This window comes from Mauremys mutica, chromosome 1 (genome assembly GCF_020497125.1).
Source record: "Mauremys mutica isolate MM-2020 ecotype Southern chromosome 1, ASM2049712v1, whole genome shotgun sequence".
In the NCBI taxonomy this organism is placed as follows: domain Eukaryota; kingdom Metazoa; phylum Chordata; order Testudines; family Geoemydidae; genus Mauremys; species Mauremys mutica.
Window position 1 is genome coordinate 329956080 of NC_059072.1, and position 19424 is coordinate 329975503.

The following is a 19424-nucleotide window of genomic DNA, read 5'->3' on the forward strand; positions in this document are numbered from 1 at the left end:
AAACTAAGTGATTGGGGAACAAAATGGCAAATGAAATTTAATGTGGATAAATGTAAAGTAATGCACATTGGGGGAAAAATAACCCCAACTATACATACAATATGATGGGGGCTAATTTAGCTACAACAAATCAGGAAAAAGATCTTGGAGTCATCGTGGATAGTTCTCTGAAGACATCCACGCAGTGTGCAGAGGCGGTCAAAAAAGCAAACAGGATGTTAGGAATCATTTTAAAAGGGATAGAGAATAAGACAGAGAATATCTTATTGCCCTTATATAAATAAATGGTACACCCACATCTTGAATACTGCGTAAAGATGTGGTCTCCTCATCTCAAAAAAGAGATACTGGCACTAGAAAAGTTTCAGAGAAGGGCAAGGAATGGGTCCCATATGAGGAGAGATTAAAGAGGCTACGACTCTTCACCTTGGAAAAGAGGAGACTAAGGGGGGATATGATAGAGGTATATAAAATCATGAGTGATGTGGAGAAAGTAGATAAGGAAAAGTTATTTACTTATTCCCATAATATAAGAACTAGGGTCCACCAAATGAAATTAATGGGCAGCAGGTTTAAAACAAATAAAAGGAAGTTCTTCTTCACACAGTGCACAGTCAACTTGTGGAACACCTTACCTGAGGAGGTTGTGAAGGCTAGGACTATAACAGCATTTAAAAGAGAACTGGATAAATTCATGGAGGTTATAGTACTGCTCTGCTTGGCACTGGTTAAGCCTCAGCTGGAATAGTGTGTCCAATTTTAGTCACCAATGTGTAGAAAGGATGTAGAGAAACTGGAGAGGATCCAGAGGCAAGTGACAAAGATGATCAAAGGGATGGAATGCAAGCCATATGAGCAAAGGCTGAGGAAACTGGGTGTTTAGTTTGGAAAAGAGGAGATTAATGGGGGACATGATAGCGGTTTTCAAATATTTGAAAGACTGGCATAAAAAAGATGGAGGAAAGTTGTTCTCTCTTTCCACAGAGGACGGGACAAAAGGCAATGGGCTCAAACCACAGCACAGCAGATTTAGATTAAATCTCAGGAAAATCTTCTTAACTGTAAGAACAGTAAGGCAATGGAACAGACTGCGTAGGGAGGTTGTGGAAGCTTCTTCACTGGAGGTTTTCAAAAAGGAGGCTAGAGATCCACCTGTCTTGGATGATTTAGCCACAACAAATCCTGCATCTTGTCAAGGGGGTAAACTAGATGACCCTTATGGTCCTTTCTAACCCAATGATTCTCTGATTTGAGAAGCAGCAAAGAATCCTGTGGCACCTTATAGACTAACAGACGTTTTGCAGCATGAGCTTTCGTGGGTGAATACCCACTTCTTCGGATGCATCCGAAGAAGTGGGTATTCACCCACGAAAGCTCATGCTGCAAAACGTCTGTTAGTCTATAAGGTGCCACAGGATTCTTTGCTGCTTCTACAGAACCAGACTAACACGGCTACCCCTCTGATACTCTGATTTGAGAAACACCGTTCTAATTGGACTTAACAACTGCATGTATATAATTCTACAGAAAGGTTTGCGATCATCCAGAGATGTACTCTATATTTCTTTGGGATTGATTTACTTTACTTTGATTTCAACTGTCTGGAAAACAAAAAATCCATTTCACAAAAAAATTCAAAGTTTTCAAATTTGCTTTTGTTTCACATTGGAATAAAACTGAGAACTTTCAAAATCTGTCATGGAAAAAAAGAAGCAGAAGAGGCAAATGCACCCCATAATAGCCAGCTGGGCAGGGCACTCATGTGGGATCTGAAAGACCTATGTTCAAGTCCTCCAACTGAATGAGGGACTCGAATGTGGGTCTCCCACATCAGTCCCCAAACCACCAGGCTATTGTGAAGTCTCTCTTTCTCATTTGGAACTTTCAACCTGGACATGAGAAACCTTCCTGACCAAAGTTGAATTGAAACCAATACATTTCAATGAAAAGATCTGGTTCCATCAAAAAAAGTTTCATCAAAAAATCCTGACCAGATGGAATTGTGACTTCCTTGCCATATTACCAGAGAATTAGATATTCTAATTGTCTGCCCCTGAGGCTGAAGCTGTTTTGAATCCACAGGTAATAAAAAACAAATCCTTCTTCCCATAAAGAATTCTGCTGGTGAAATGCTGTGTGCCGAAGTGTTGACTGATATTCTAATTATGCTCTTGGGGTCTCCTGGCATTTTTTAGAACTGTTTTTAAATTGTCATTGCTCTTTCCAATTCCCTGTTACTCTGAGGAAAGCTGGTGATGTGTTTGAAATCAGTCTTTGGAAAATAAGCAAAAGCTGCAGTAGACAAATGAGAATTGTCAATGGATTTTAGTTGATTAATTATGCAGTCAGTTATTTCCTCCAATTTGGACATTTTGCTATATTCAGAGAAGAACTCTGTTACAGTGTTCTCGTTCCAGAAGAATAAGTCTGTTGCCACAGGCTGCAAGGCCTCTGTGGAAGAGTTGTTGACATCAGTGCTTCTGGCAGTCGAGGTTGCAGTTTTTTATTATTTTTATATCTGTGAACTGACACCAATCCACCCACTGATTGAAGAGCTACTACATGGCACTCACTTGTGTTGCATGGCACTCGGTTTTTTTATTAACTTCCAATACTGTTCTTCCTTTCATAAACCCTGAATTAAGTGCTGCATTGTATTGAAATGAAATACAACGAAAGCATTGTATTCCTGTAGGTAAAGTGCAAAAGTGCAAAATTTATGTTTTATTCTGTGCTGTTGGATTGAAGTTCTTAGATGAACTAAGAAGAATTTCTGTTTTATTTCAGTAGTGAAGTCCACACTCATCCAGTAAAGCTAAATGTGCGAGCATCAGAGATGAACAAGAAATGGCTTTCTTCATGCATGAGGGCTTGAGATTTTAGAAAAATATTCCTGTTCCAAATTGGGACAAATTCAAAATCTCAACATTTTTTATAAAACGATAACTTGAAAATAATTTCAGATTGCATCAAATTGAAATATTTTTGTTTCAATAATTTTGAAACTTTCTTTCAATGTCGACCTTTTTAAAAAATAACCCTTTCTTAGTATGAATTAACTAAAATTTCAAATGAAGTAGTTTCAAACCAAAAAACAAATTTTTCATTTAGAAAATGTTGAAAAAGGACATTTAGACAATTTCAAAGCTTTTTTCCAAACATCTTTTTGAATTGGGATATTTGTCTAAATTGACTTTTTCCTGCAGTTTTGGTTTCAACAAATGAGCATTTTCTGAAGAAAAAGAGATTTTGCAGGAAAATTCCCAAGCAGATTTAGTTGGCATGACTGTAGTGCCATTCCTCTGTGGTATACACCACTCCTTGGACTCCCCCCCCCGGATATGAAGTTGTCTTGATGGATGTGTGTGATTTATTTTTTCAGAGAGATGCTCATGCCCTGGAGTCTTCTCATCATGCCTAAGTATATTTGTTCCTTAAAAATCTGGGTCAATCAATATTTAATTTGTATTGTACCTCCAGAGACCCAGACATGGTCAAGGCCTATCTGTGCCAGGCACCTTAAAGAGGTTTAAAATCTAAGGACAGACAGAACCTTGAGAGCAGGATACAGCATATAGGAAAGTGGTTAGGCTGACTAGATACACATCTTGCACATTCAGTCTTTCTTCTTCCCTCTTTTCAGGCATCATACATAGTGTGGAGAAGGCTACAACTAAAATGATTACAATATTTCTCTTTAAAAATTCATATATACATTATTAACTTTTTTTGTGTAAATACATTTATCATAAACTGTACTTAATAAGCCCTCAACCTAACCATTGTTAGTTGGAGATTTCCTGTAAGCCTCACAAGCACTAAACGTTTTTTTTCTCTGATCTGTTTTATTTTCTGTGACGTGTGTGTTTGTTTGTTTAGGATGAGACCAACATGCTTCAAGAGTCTCTAGTTCTATTAGTGACTTGTGATCTTCACTATGGTCTAGCATATTTGCATATCAACAGAGCTGCTTAGGATGCTTTGCAGTCTCACTACTCTGTGATATTCTTTTCTGAGGATGCACTGGCACCAATGAAATGCTGTAGGAAATTTTGTTGAAATGCTATCTCACAAAGCAAATATTGGAATTTATTTGAGGTGTTGGGAAAACCCATTTGGGGAAAGAACCAACTCCAGTACTAGCAACTGGGTACAGGGACAGCGCTAGACCAAATGGCGTCCCAGGCAACAAGCATCTTCAGCACCCCTCTCTCCATTTGTTAAACCTTTTAATATAGTATTTTTATTGCATTTGAAACCCATTTCATGACTTTGATGCTGGATTTTCATACATGATTTATCCCTGTCATATAAGATGATAGATTTGCACATTTCTCCTGCTGATAATAGCCCACCTTAATTGATTACTCTAGTAATTGTCGGTATGGCAACACCCATTTTTCATGTCTTCTGTGTGTATCTTCCTACTTTGTTTTCCACTGTATGCATCCGATGAAGTGCGTTTTAGCCCATGAAAGCTTATGCTCAAATAAATTTGTTAGTCTCTAAGGTGCCACAAATACTCCTTGTTCTTTTTGCTGATACAGACTAACACGGCTACCACTCTGAAATGTTAGGGTCTGTAAATCTGTACTTATTCATGCAATATATAAGCAAATTAAAAAAATGTTTCCTCTAAGCTTATAGAAACTTTTTAATTTTAGGAATAACTGAAATGTACTAACATCAAGAAATTGAATTGTGCACCAACATTGGGTGGACCAGGATTAAATAGTGTTACAGTAGGTGACAGCCTTAGAATGTTAACTTTATTCCTTTAGTTTGAAAGGTTGCTTTTCTCACCTTGCCCTTGTGAACTGAAGCACAGTGTCAGAGATCAAAGAGTGGCCAATGGCATTTTCAAGCGATAAAATAGCAAGTGATGTCAGTTTCTCATCAGCCATTGTCGACTGAAGATGTGTTTTAATGAGCCTGAGCCTCGAAAAGCTGCACTCACCACTTGCGACTGTGATTGGCAGCATGAGCAGAATCCTCAAAGCTGTCCATGCATTAGGAAAAGCGTCGTGCAGCTCTGCATCATGAATGAATTGGAGAACTTGGAGTGGAGAATGCTTCCTGTGTGGCAAAATGTGATGGATGTTGCCCAATTCGACATAGAGATCGTTATCATTGGTGTCCAAACATTCCCCATGTGTCAGCATCCAGTGAAGTTTCATACAAATGTTCAAGAGTGTTTTCCTGTCTACCGGCAGCTTACTAAGGTAATACTATGCCCCGCTCCACCCCCCCAAAAAAAAAGTCGTTTTGTGGTGCTTCATTTGTCTGAACCTTTCTTCAATGGACACTTGAGCAGTGTCAACAAGCGAGCAAAAAAACTACCTCTTGAATTTTTCTTCTGAGCTTCCCATCACTTCATCTCTGCCCTTGTAACAAAAGTGTCTCTTCTTCAATGAATATTGAAGTCCAGCTCAGCTCCTAAGGTTTCTGCCATTTCTTTGGCAACAGTGATGGCATCTTCAAATACAATGTCTCCGTATGCCACAACAAAATCAAGGCAGCTTCTCATCAAAGTAATAGCAGTCGTGATGTCCAATGTTTAATTGTAACAGGATAGCGTGCCAAACCACAAGTGAGACCAGAAATTTGAAGTCGGTGATCTGGTTTTCCAGGCTTTGCACCCCATGTTGGATTCTGGTCTTGGTTTTACTCAACTGCGCCTTAGGCTGTCAATGCAGCTCTCCCAGCAAATGTCACTTAGTGGCTTCATGGTCAGATTTGTAACTTTGTCTGAGAGGATCTTCCATTTGATAGTTGATGCTGAAAACAGGACATGTATCCTTTGCAGTACTCCAAAGAGAGATACTGAATCTAAAGAAGATGATGCAATCTTAAAAGTCATTAAACATTAGGTGTTAAGCATAGCAAAAGAAGTAACAGCATTTATTTTATATTGTTGTATTGAAAGGGGTTTGATAGATAACTCTGTCTCATTAAATATGTCCTTTATTAGTTACTACTTACACTCTTCAAGTCTTAAAACACAAGTACACTTTCACAATTACACAATAAAACAAGGTTCACAATATCGCAACAGGGCTCTAACTTCACTTCAGTTCATTCTTATATCTCACTGACTAACTGGCAATACTCCATCCCTTATATACCCATTCAGGCATGGCTGAGAACATTCTAGGAGATTCGAGGAAAATGTAGTTCTCAGAAAGTTCCATGAGATTCTACAAAGGTCCATAACATTCTAGGAGAGAAATGAAGAATGAATTCACATGCGGAATACCTGAAACATGTTACTTCAAACATTCCCTTTTCCCTTTTGTCACTAACAATAAAAACAGCACCCAGAGCCCAGCAGCCCTCAAGCCCGGCACCCCAGGCAGTCACTTGGGTTGCTTTCCTCAAATCCATCCCTGATTGGGTATGAGTATACTCTGGCACTGGGGAGCAACATCATCATTTTGACCTATTTATTATTTGCCTGATAACTTTCCCGGATATCTGAGAGCTAAGATATCAAACTGTCTTAACTCAGACAACTGCTTAGCTCTGTGGAGAGACCAGGTGGGTCAGATAACATCTTTTATTGGACCTACTTCTGTTGGTGAGAGAGAAACGCTTTCACAGAGCTCTTCTTCAGGTCTGTGTAAGCTCTAAAGCTTGTCTCTGTCACCAACAGAAGTCAGTCCAATAAAAGTTATTACCTCATCCACTGTGAGTCTCTAATATCCTGGGACTGATGTGTTACAACAATACTTGATATAGCTCTGGGGAAGGCATTGAATATAGTTCTGTGTTGCTAATCAGGGTGAGATGAGGATGCCATCTATCAATAATTCTTTATACACTAAAATCTCTTGTGAATTTTTGCTAGCAAAATTCTATACTGAAGACAGTGGTATTGATATAGTGTCTTTTTAAAAGGAATTAAGCTGATATTCCATGCACTGGATTTTCTCTTCTGTAGGTAGCGTAACATAGGTTTTCTATGCTATTTCATACATTATATTTCCCATGGGGAGGAATATACTATGGTTGGAGCAGGTGTTATATTAACAATTTTGTCAGAATATTCTGGTGAATTCATAGGAACCTGGCACCAGAAAGAATTTTTAATTATGCTTAAAAAAATGTGATTTGCTGAAGAGGAAGGAGTTGTCATCTGGTTTAGAAACTTCTCATAATTTTTCTAGCTGCATAAAACTGCCAAGGGATTGAGGGAGTTATTTTTGTCTCTTGGTACTTAATTTCCTTGCTTTTCTTTTAAAAGTACTGGTGTGAAATGCAGTTCTGAAATTTGCAGCGTCCTGACTCAGGCACCTACTGTTGTGTTGGAAAGTGACAGCCTACAAAGAAAACAAAGCTTTCCCATTTGTCAGAATTAATGATGGGCCAAACCAAGCCTTTTTCTCACATACCCTCTTGCTCCCCAGAATGTGTGCTTATAGGAGGGGAAGGTTTTAGGCAAATAGAACCTAAACTCCAGATTTCTGATCCAGAAGCAGACCAAAGCCTAACCTGCCTGTTCAGTTTAAGGAAAAAGTCTAGCTCTGCTTAAATTAAGAATGAGGAATGTTAAACATTTTTTTTCTTATTCCCAATAAATCGCTGTTTACTAGCTAACCTGAAGCACAACTGATCACCACCAAAGCATTTAAAGTGGGGATAGGCATAACAGACACTGAATTCTGGAAGAGAACCACAGTAACATTGTCGCATGTCAGGAAGAAGAGTGAAGGTGGGGACATTCGGTGTATCCTCTTGTTGTTGTTTATCTAGGGTGGGGAGAGGCATTGGTGATGGGTATCAAAGGCAGGGGAAGGCTCAGGTTACCCAAACTGCTTGTGTGGCCCTGCCCACACGCCACCCCCAGGCACCCTCCTGCTTCCTGCACATTGCTGCGGCTCTTGGCTGGGGCCCGGGTCAGTGAGGACGGGGTGGGGATGGTCGGGGGCCATGGCCCTCCCCTCTCACTTTTTGGAAGTGGACAGGCCTGGCCACACTGCAGCTCGGAGGCTCTTTCCCATCGGAGCCAGGTCGAGGAGAGCTGCAGGGGCAGCTGTGGGGAGCCTTGGTCTCTCCACTTGCCCTGGATGGGGGACCTGGGACACGGGCATGGGGCTGCTTTTGCCTCCAGCTCAGATGGGGGCCCCAGCCTCCCCCACTTTTGGGAGGGCTCCAGCGCCCTTGTAGGGGCAGATGTAGCAGCACAAACTGCAGCTGGCACATTTTCCCACCAGTAGCAAGTTTGTGCCACTACACTGGCCTGCAGCCAGGGACTCTGACTGGCTGGAGCTGGTGCTCTCACTGCCTGCCCTCCTGGGGCTAGGGTGACCAGACAGCAACTGTGAAAAATCGGGATGGGGGTGGGAGGGTAATAGGCGCCTATATAAGAAAAAGCCCCAAATATCGGGACTGTCCCTATAAAATCGGGACATATGGTCACCCTACCTGGGGCCAGGGGCCAGGCTGCCTGTCCACCCGGAACTGCCTGTCCACCCAGTGCAGGTGGGGGCTGCACTGCCTGTCTGTCAGCCATGCTGGGAGCTGCAATCAGCTGCCTGCCCTCCTGCCGCTCCAGGGCTCAGGCTGGGGGCTGTGCTGCCTGCCCACCCACTGAGTGCTCTGGGGCTGGGGAGGGGCTCTGGGTTCTGGTGGGGGAAGGAGGCCAGGAGGGGCATGGCCCTGGACAGAAGGGGCTGCCAGCCGGGGAATAGCCTCCCCAAGCTTACAGTTCACCTGCCACCCATGCGGAGAGGCAATGAGGGACCTTACAAATGAAGACAAATAGCTAATGTCTGATGCAGTACAGAAGGAGGAGCCAATGGACAGATGCAAATAGATGGGTGAAAGGGTCAGAGCAACAGGCTAGGAAGCTATATTTGCAGCAGCATTTTGAATGGCTAAGAGCAGGGCAAAGCATTTGTCAAGGCTAGAGAAAAGGATGTTGCAGTAATTGAGATGTGAGATGATGAGAACCGGGACAAGAGTTTTAGCTTTGTGGATGGATAGGAAAGGCCATATCTTAGGGATGTTGTGCAGAAAGATTCTTCAAGATTTAGATATAGCCTGAATGTGAGGATTGTTAATGTCTCCAATTGTTAATGTCTCAAATCAATTATGCACATTGTGGCAAAGGCTGAGATACTCAAGTATGGCTGTAGACCTGGTTGTTCCTCTGTCAACCAGAACTTTACCTTGAGACAGCATTTGAGAAAAGGGTTGAATTTAATAAGATGTGCATAGCACTTATTATAGACTTCCATCAAGACTTTGATTCAGGGCACCAAGCAAGTTTGTGGGTTCTGATGTGGTGACTTGGCATCCCTGGGAAGATTGTGTCATTAATAGAAGAGCTCTATAATGGAACAAAAAGCTGTGTTCAAGATAGTGACAGATATATAGCGTGATTTTTTATCTCCATGGGAGTTTGGCAAGGCTGTATTCTGTCACCATTGAAGTTCAATATTGGCATTGATTGGCTGATGGATCAGCTTTAGGAGGTAGCTATTGGTGGCATTGAGCTGAACACCATTCTGCTTCATTATCTTGAATACACCCATGACATTGTCTTGTTGGCTGAGTTTGGTAAATTGTTGCAACTGATGGCTGATCTGGTCGGGCAAGAACCAGCACGCAACTCTGTAGAGGAGTTGGAGGAAAACCAGGAGAGGACAGTCAGGGAAGCCAAGGGAGGACAAGATTTCAAGAAGAGCAGCATGACCGACTGTGTTAAAGGCAGCTGACGGGTCCTAGGGAAGACAGGGATTTTGATGGGTAAGGGAGGGTCAGTTATGGTGGCTGTTTGGAGGAAGACTAAGGGAAAATCCATTACAAAGCTTTTAGGATAAGGTTCTGGTGCATGGTGAAGGATGCTGTTCACCAAGGAACTGGTACAATCCTCTATAGGGTCCAATAAGTATCCAAAACTTTAGATGCTTATTCAAATCAAACCAAACCTTCCAAAAGTCTCCAACTGGTAGTTTTTATTAGATATAGGCTGAAAAAGCAAGGGGTGTAAAGCAAAAGGCAAAGGGTATAAGAATGGTGTAAAGCAGCCTTAATGAAAATGAAAAGTAATCACAAGATTTGGAGTGTCTGGGTTTTATTTTAGCAGGGCCACTAAAGTTCTAGGTAAGGGGAGAGTTAAAAGTCTTGAATTTCCTACTATAATAATAGGAAAACCAGGCTTTGGTTTTGCATACTTAAAACTAGGGATGATTCAAATCCAGGTTTAATTCACCACAGTTTGCTGCATCTGGAACTGTTAGACAGACGTTTCTGGTTTAGGGCCATCTCTAGCGCTAAATTTGGGTTTTGGTTTTTTTTAAATGAATTCCTCCTGGCAGTTTTGAAGCCTCTCAAGAATGATTTAGATGGAGGAAATGAGATTATTGTTTCAGTTTGAATATGTCTAGTGATTAGGGGAAAGATGGGAACTTATGGATACTTCATATTTTTATGCTGTGTATCCAAATACAAAGTCACAAGAAATGAGTGACCAGAATTCTACAAAAATAAAATCAAAGCCACCATAATTTGGCCTATCTGTAATCAAAATTGATTTCAACACCCCCGGAAAATTTGATACAACAATAACAATAATATAATTATTGTATTTATATAGTATCTTTCATCATGAATCAGTCCAAAGTGATTTACCAATTAAGGAATTGAAAATAATATTGAATTTTCATATCCAATTAAAACTGAAGTGGGAACTTGCATAAGCCAAATGCAATTACCCAAAGTAGAGTTTGGCGAGGACACCCTTACTCTTGCAAAAAATTGCACATTCAATAACTACAATCCCTGCTGTAACTACTGATTTCAAACAAGAATGAATTTGGCCCATTATTTTTATTGGTAAGGGATCAGCCAATCCTAAAGAAAAAAGATGGTCTCTAAATCTCTGCTGGTATCTTTATGCCAAGGCCCCAAATCAGTCAGGAACAGTAGCCTTCACACTCTCGTCATCTGAAGCCACATCTTCACTCATAGTCTGATAAAGCCATTTGTGCCTCTCCCTTTAAACAGGGGTCACACATGTAGCCCAGGATATCTTCTCCCACTGAACTACAGTGAGTACCCATTCAAACACCTCTAGTCCTAGCTTTGACAGGGTAAAGTTGGGTCTTTCTGGGAGCCTTAGAGATGCAACTATTTAGTGAGTCTCTGAAGCAGTTGCTTCTGGAATGCTTGCTGGTGTTGCTGGAACTGTCTGTGCTCTTCCTGTGGGGTTTCCGCCTGAGTTTGCTGCCCCTTCATAAATTGCAACAAGGTCTGTTGCATTAAAACCTCTGCTTCTTGCTTTAGTTTAGAACTATGGTTTGACCCTGCAGCTGCTCCTGAAGCTGTTGGTTTGCCTGCCATTTCAAGACTTCTTCCATTTCCTCTTTGTTTAGAGGATGTCTGGGATCCTGATTTTTGCCATCAAATCTAAATGGTCAGGGTCCCTACTCCATTTTCAAGAGAGCACATAGACATTGCATGTCTGTTCAAACTCACCCATCTCAGAAACTGGACACAGCAGCGAGCCAGAGTTAGCAGTAGTTACCCTGAACCTTAGTATTGGGTTTCAGAACTTGAGCCTAGGGTGATTCAGTAGAAGGAACCTGTGTTGCTATTTAGGGTCTTAGTGTCTGCTACTCCTTTACATAGCTTAATTGTACAGAGCAGAGATGCTGCATGATTAAATCTCAGCCAGAGCAGCTAATTAAATATTTACTTAGAAGAAGGTTAAATGTGTTTCACCTCTATGAAGAAAATGTAGGTGCTTTAGTACAAATATCAAGCATATTCTCATCTCATTGTACAGTTCAGAATTAAGCATAAAAATCCTCATGCATCAAGAACATAGGAATGGCTATACTGGGTCAGATCAATGGTGCATCTAGCCTAATTTCTTGTCTTCTGACAATGGCCAGTGCCAGTTTCTTCAGAGGGAATGAACAGAACAGGACAATTATTAAGTGAGCCATCCACTGTTGTTCAGTCCCAGCTTCTGGCAGTTGGAGGTTTAGGAGTATGGGGTTCATCCCTAACCATCTTGGCTAATAGCTTTTAATGGACCTATCCTCCAGGAAATTATCTAATTCTTTTTTGAACCCCACTATAGTTTTGGTCTTCACAACATCCTATGGCAATGAGTTCCACAAGTTGACTGTACATGTGTGAAAAAGTACTTCCTTATGTTTGTTTAAACCATGCTGACTATTAATTGCATGTAATCATGTGTTATGTGAAAAGGAAAATAACATTTCCTTTTTCCCTTTCTACACACCTTTCATGATTTTATAGCTATTAATCCCCTCTTTGGTGTTTTTTCTAAGCTGAAAAGTCCAAGTCTTTTTAATCTCTCCTTCTATGGAAGCTGATCCAAACCCCTGATCACTTTTGTTGCCCTTCACTGCACCTTTCAGAATTCTAATATATCTTTTTTGAGATGGGGTGACCAGAAGTTCATGCAGTATTCAAGGTGTGGACATATCATGGCTTTATAAAATGGCATTACAATATTTTCTTCCTTAGTCTATTGCTTTCCTAATAGTTCCTAATATTCTGTTAGCCTTTTTGACTGTTGCTGTGCATTGAGCTGAAGTTTTCAGAGAACTATCCACAGTGACTGTGTGATCTCTTTCTTGAGTGGTAACAGCTAATTTAGATTCCATCATTATATATGTGTAGAAGGTATTATTATTTTCCAATGTGTGTTACAATGCACTTATCAGCATTGAATTTCATCTGCCATTTTGTCACCCAGTCACTCGGTTTAATGAGATCTCTTTGCAACTCTTTGCAGTCAGCTTTGGACTTAACTATCTTGAATAATTTTGTATCTTCTGCCAATTTTGCCACCTCACTGTTCACCCTCTTTTCCAGGTCATTTATGCTGGACAGCACTGGTCCCAGTAAAGATCTTTGGGGACGGAAGGGAGGGCTGCTATTTATCTCTCTCCACTGTGAAAACTGAGCATTTATTCCTACCCTTTGTTTCCTATCTCTTAATCAGTTAGTGATCCATGAGAAGACCTTCCCTCTGATCCCATGACTGCATAAGAGCCTTTGGTAAGAGAAGCAAAGTATCCTGGTAAGAGACCTTATCAAAAGATTTCTGAAAGACCAAGTATACTATATCCACTGGCTCACCCTTGTTCACACGTTCATTGACACCCTTAGTGAATTCTAATAGATTGGTGAAGCATGATTTCCCTTTACAATAGCTGTGTTGATGGTTCGCCAACGTATCATGTTTAACTATGTGTCTGACAATACCATTCTTTACTATAGTTTCAACTTATTTGCTTAGTACTAAAGTTAGACTTTCTGGCCTGTAATTGCCAGGATCGCCTCTGGTACCTTTTTAAAATATTGGCATTACATCAGTTACCCTCCAGTAATTTGGTACAGAGGCTGATCTAAGTGATAGGTTACATACCACAGTTAGTAGTTCTGCAATTTCATATTTGAGTTTCTTCTGAGCTCTTGAGTGAACACCATCTGGTTCTGGTGACTTATCACTGATTGATTTACCAATTTGTTTCATAACCTTCTTTATTGACACCTCATTCTAGGAGAGTTATCTAAAAATAATCTCTCCACACATCCTCTGCACTGAAGACTGATGCAAATAATTTTAGCTTCTCCATAATGGCCTGGTTTTCCTTCAATGCTCCTTTACCACCTCAATTACCCAGTGGCCCCACTGACAGGCAGGATTCTTGCTTAGGATGCCCTTACATTTTTTGTTGCTGTTAGTTTCTGTGTCTCTAGCTAGTTCCTCTTCAAATTCTTTCTTGGCCTACCTTATTATACGTTTACACTTGACTTGCCAGAGTTTATGTTCCTTTAGGATTTGACTTCCAATTTTTAAAGGATACCTTTTTATTACTGACTGCCTCTTTTACTCTGTTGTTTAGTCCTGGTGGCATTTTTTTGGATGTCTTACTTTTTTTGGTGTGTGAGTGGGGGAGGGAGCAAAATATACATTTAGTTTGAGCCTCTATTTTGGCATTTTTAAATAGTCTCCATGCCATTTGCAGGCATTTAACCCTGGAGACTGTTTCTCTTAATTTCCATTTAACTAGCTTCCTCATTTTTGTGTAGTTCCCATTTGTGAAGTTAAATATTACTGTGGTTTGTTTCTTTGGCACATTTCCCCCTACAAGGATGTTTAAATGTAATTACATTATGTTCACTATTATTGAACTGTTCAGATATATTCACCTCCTGGGCCCAATCCTGTGCTCCACTTAGCATTAAATCAAGAATTGTGACTCTCCTTGTGGGTTCAAGGACAAGCTGCCCCAAGAAGCAGTCATTTATGGTGTCTAGAAATTTTATCTCTGTATGCCTTCCTGAGGTGACATATGCCTAGTAAATATGGAGATTGTTGAACTCACCCATTATTATTGGGGTTTCTGTCTTTGTAGTCTCTCTAATCTTGCAGAGCATTTCACAATCACCATTGCCATCCTGGCCCAGTGCTCAGTAGTATATTCCTACTGCTATAATCTTATACTTAAGAATGGAATTTCTATCCATAGAGATTCTATGGTATTGTTTGATTTATTTAAGGTTTTAGTTTTTTTGTCTCTGTGCTTTATTTCACATATTGTGACACTTTGTCACCAATGTAGTTTATTCTGTCATTCTTATATATTTTTCCATGGTATTACATTTTCCAATAGATTTTCCTGATTTCACCAAGTTTCTGCAATGCCTGTTACACTTGGATCCCCTTTTAATGCCAGGCACTCAATTCATCCATCTTAGAATTTAGACGTCTAGCATATGTGGTACAGACCAGTGATTTTCAACCAGGGGTACATGTAGCCCTGGGGTACTCAGAAGTCTTCAAGGAGATACACCAACTGATCTAAATATTTGATTAGTTTTACAACAGGCTATGTAAAAAGCACTAGAGAAGTCAGTACAAACAAAAATTTCATAGAAAATTATTTGTTTATACTTCTCTGTATACTATACACTGAAATGTAAGTAAAATATTTATATACCAATTGATTTATTTTATACTTATATGGTAGAAATGAGAAAGTAAGAATTTTGTCAATATTCAGTTGCTTGCCTTCATGTGTTATATTACCAACTTCTTTTCTATCCTCTTTACTAGGATATAGAGTTCCACCTTTAATGAACTCATCCTAGGGAATGTCTCTGTCTGAACCATATGCACCTATACACCTGTTGGCTTTCCCCCATTCCTTAGCAGGGCTGCACAGAGGATTCCAGGGGCCTGGGGTCTTCGGTGGCGAGGGGTCCTTCCACTCCGGGACCCGCCGCCAAAGTGCCCCGAAGACCCGTGGCGGGGGCCCCCCGCTGCCAAATTACAGCCAAAGACCTGGCTGCACTTCGGCGGCGGGTCACACTTCGGCAGTAATTCGGCGGCAGGGGGTCCTTCCGCCCCGGAGCAGAAGGACCCCCCCACCGGTGAAGACCGGGAGCAGAAGAAGCTCCGGGGGCCCGGGCCCCGTGAGAGTTTTCCAGGGCCCCCGGAGCGAGTGAAGGACCCCGCTCCAAGGGCGCCGAAAGACTCTCGTGGGGCCTGGGGCAAATTGCTCCACTTGCCCCCCCCCCTCCCCGGGCGGCTCTGTTCCTTAGTTTAAAAAATCTTCTAAATTTTTAATTTGATGTGCCTACAGACTGGTTCCCTTTTTGGGTTAGGTGAAGCCCATACTTTCTGTATAGGCTCCTTCTTTCCCAAAAGGTTCCCCAGTTCCTAATAAATCTAAAACTTTTTTCCCTACACCATTGTCTAATCTACACATTGAGACCATGCAGTTCTGTCAGTCTAACTGGCCCTACAAGAGGTACTGGAAGCATTTCTAAGAATTGTTGCATGGAGGTCCTGGACTTTAATCTCTTACCTAGGAGCCTAAATTTGGCCTCCAGGACCTCTCTCCTACCTTTCCCTATGTCTTTTGTACCTACATGTACCACGATCACTGGCTTCTCCTCAGCACTGCACATATCTAAATGTCTCATGAGACCTGCAGCCTTTGCACCCGGTAGGCAATTTATCATGCAGTTCTTCCTGTCATCACAAACTCAATTATTTACATTTCTAATAATCAACCCCCTCTCCCCGCCCCATTACCATTACCTGGTTCTTGCTAGTAACTGTGATTCCCTTCTTATAAGGGGTATCTTCAGTGTGAGTGGATACCATGACATCATCTGGAAGGAGGGTTCCATCTGTAGGATTGCTTCCTTCTGCTCCAGCTTGATGTTCTCCTTTCCCAAGACTTTTATCCTTTTACAGAACAGAGGCTGTCAGATTGGGGATGGGACGGCTGTACTGTGTTTCTGAAAGTCTCCTCTATGTGCCTCTCTTTCTCCCTTAGCTTCTTCAGTTCAGCCACTCTGGCCTCAAGGCCTGAAGGCCATGAGTTGCTTGCACCGTGTGCACACATACACCACCAGCCCACAAGGAAGGTAATCATATATTCTGCATTCAGTGCAATAAAATGGATAGCCCCTGCTCTGTTAGCGTTCCCCCAGCTGGACTTCTCCTTACATTATTTTTACTCTTGTAAGTGTTGTTTGTTTGGTTTTTTGTTTGAGGTGGGAGGGGTTATTGGCCTAAGTTTAGAGTAAGTGTGTTTGTTAGGTACATCTGCTTCTCATACTCCTTCTCTAAACTACAATGTGGCTCAGCACATAGCCCCCAGAACAGACTGCACTACAATGTTCAAGCCAGCAAGCACACGGCAAGCAAGCGAGCATACAGCAAACAAACAGACGAACTCATCCCAATTATCATATAGTCTCTCCTTCTTCACCTGGAGAATTCCCTTACAAAACTCCCGTTTGCTGCTCCTGCCCACAAGCTTACTGAGATAAGATTATATCTGTATGCCCAAACCCAAATCCATCACCTTGCTTTCTGTACACAATAGCCGTGCATTTTTGTGATGCCTCTAGCTTTTGAAATTAGACCTTTTTTATACAGTTCCACTTCCATAAATTTCATTTGCAATTTTAACAACCAAAACAAATGTTTTATTAGTCAAAAACCACTCCCTCCCTGTGTTGCTCTGCTTCATGCTATTTGATATCAGTGTGCAACTCACAGTCTATAATAATATAAATAGATCAAGACACACAAAGATAACAGACAGAAATATTCATATTGTTTCTGAAGCTAAAATCCTTAGTGTGTTCATATGAGTCAAAAAATGTTCACCCTCCCTTAACTATAAATCTTGAATAAAATACTAAACTGCAAACTGTGCCAGTGAAAATAGCAGCAGCAGAAAAGCATTACACAAGATAGAAATCTTGGCAGACTTTGCTCCTAAGAAGGCTATGCAGTGAAGGTGAATTACTCTCACTAAATAAGAATCCTTGAGGTCATGATGATGATGCCCTCAGTGTTCACCAGAAAAAAAAATGTTGCCTTCACCAGTACTTTACTTGTCTACAAAAATTAAAAGGATGAATTTAGTCTCTGGAGAAACCAGTCATTTGTAGTTCAAGAAACACAAGGGTAATTGTAATGAAATACAGAAGACCAAGAAAAATAATTTCCACACTGCAACTACTGTTGTGCCATTCTGCATAATGAAGCTTTTGTGGAAAACTGAATTTTTACAGCTTTGTTGCCTCAGGGTGATCATTCAATGAGCAAAGCCTCCCCTGTATAAATGTGATCACTAGTTCTATGAAGTGTTATTGTATTTTGGGTAAGATTGGTAGTCCCACTGCACATGTGAGGTGATCATCAGTAAATTATTATATCTGTGTTGCACTGGAGTTTTTCAAGTACACATTCATAAGAGCCTTATCTATAAACTTAATTGTGTAGGTCTAATTCATGATGTGGAATGTACCACAACTGTTCCCCAGATAACATTATGGAAAGTGAATTTAGAAAAATATGTATAGTTCAACTCATTATGTACCATAGTAATTCAGTTCTTATTTAAATCTGTAGAGTCAATCATATGAGAATTTTCATGTTCTTCAGGATATCAGGTTATTTACAAATATGTGTTAAAATTATCATTATTACATTGATCCAAAAGCAGTGAATTCTCTATTATCCAATACAATTGGCAGTACTGGCACTGGACTAGCTCAAGGTGTATCAGTGATAGCAGTGCATTGGTGTGCTCGTCTCAATGTTTCTTTTTCATCAAACCCAGATGATACTGTCCCATTATTCTCTCAGTTACGGATTGAGACGGGGCAGGGGTAAAAATGAACAGGCTATGAAGGTTTTCTGCAGAGGGAAGCATTTAGAAGACAGTGAAGAGTCAGCACCTGCGCCATGTGTTGCAGGATTTGCTTGACTTTCATGCTGAATGCTCTCAGCTGGGGGCTTCTATTAGATCCATCAGAGCTGCTGAATTCCTAACTAGAAGCAATAGCCCATATGGCTTTTTTCTAACTTCTGCTGACCCAAGAGTTTCAACTTTTCCACCATTAATGCAGGTATTGCAGAGATTGTTACCTCCAAGACAGACTAGACTAATGTGCCTTACTAAGGACTACTCTTGAACACTAACCAGAAGTTTAAACTAGTGTAGAATGCAGGTACTGGGGCGAGTTGTTCTGATCACATAACACGTGTTCTCAGAATTCAGTGCTGGCTGCTTGTTCATTTCTTAGTGTACAATTCATGAGTATGGGTGACAGCTTTGAATGTTCTGGGAACCAGCTATCTGAAACACTGCCTTTCTTCTTAAATAAATCTAGAAATGTATATTGCCTCCATTACCATACTATCTGAGCAACTGAAAATATTTACAAATGAAAATATCTTTGTCCCTTCCTTCCAATTGTGCAGGAAAAATTGTTTGTCTATAGGTTAGCCTATAGGCTGTTTGGTATATTTGCATGAAGACATAACCAAGGGAAAGTCAAGTCAAAGAGATGAGATTTACATTTAGTTCTGAGCATGGTTAGGTTTCAGGTCATTCTTATCTCATGTAGGAATGACTTCCACAGTCTAGGTCCAGCTAGTGTGAAAGCTCTGTCATTTGCATTCATAAACCTCTCCATCCTGGACAATAGTTCAGTTGTTCTCAGCAGTTAACATCAGCTTTTGCTGGTGGTTCCTGGAGTTGAACTCTTCTCCACCAGCTGTAGAGCTTACTAAAGGACCCACCTCTCACCTTTGGAACTTGCCATGCTGAACAGATTATTACAGCCTGAATGTGGAAGCTTTGAAACAATGCAAAGCTGTAGTTATTGCATCTGGTCCAACATCTGCTTGCAGTATCTTCAGTTTGGCTGGGCTCCTAGAAATTAGATGGATCATATCTGTAGATTGTAGCAATAGTGACAGAGTTTGTGCAGCCCATTATGAGTAGTTTGGTATCTGTGTGTTTATTGTTATGTATCACAGTTTTTGGCTAGTAAAAGGCAATAGGTATAATTAGTTAATAAAAATACATAATACATAAATCATGTTCATCCAATTAACC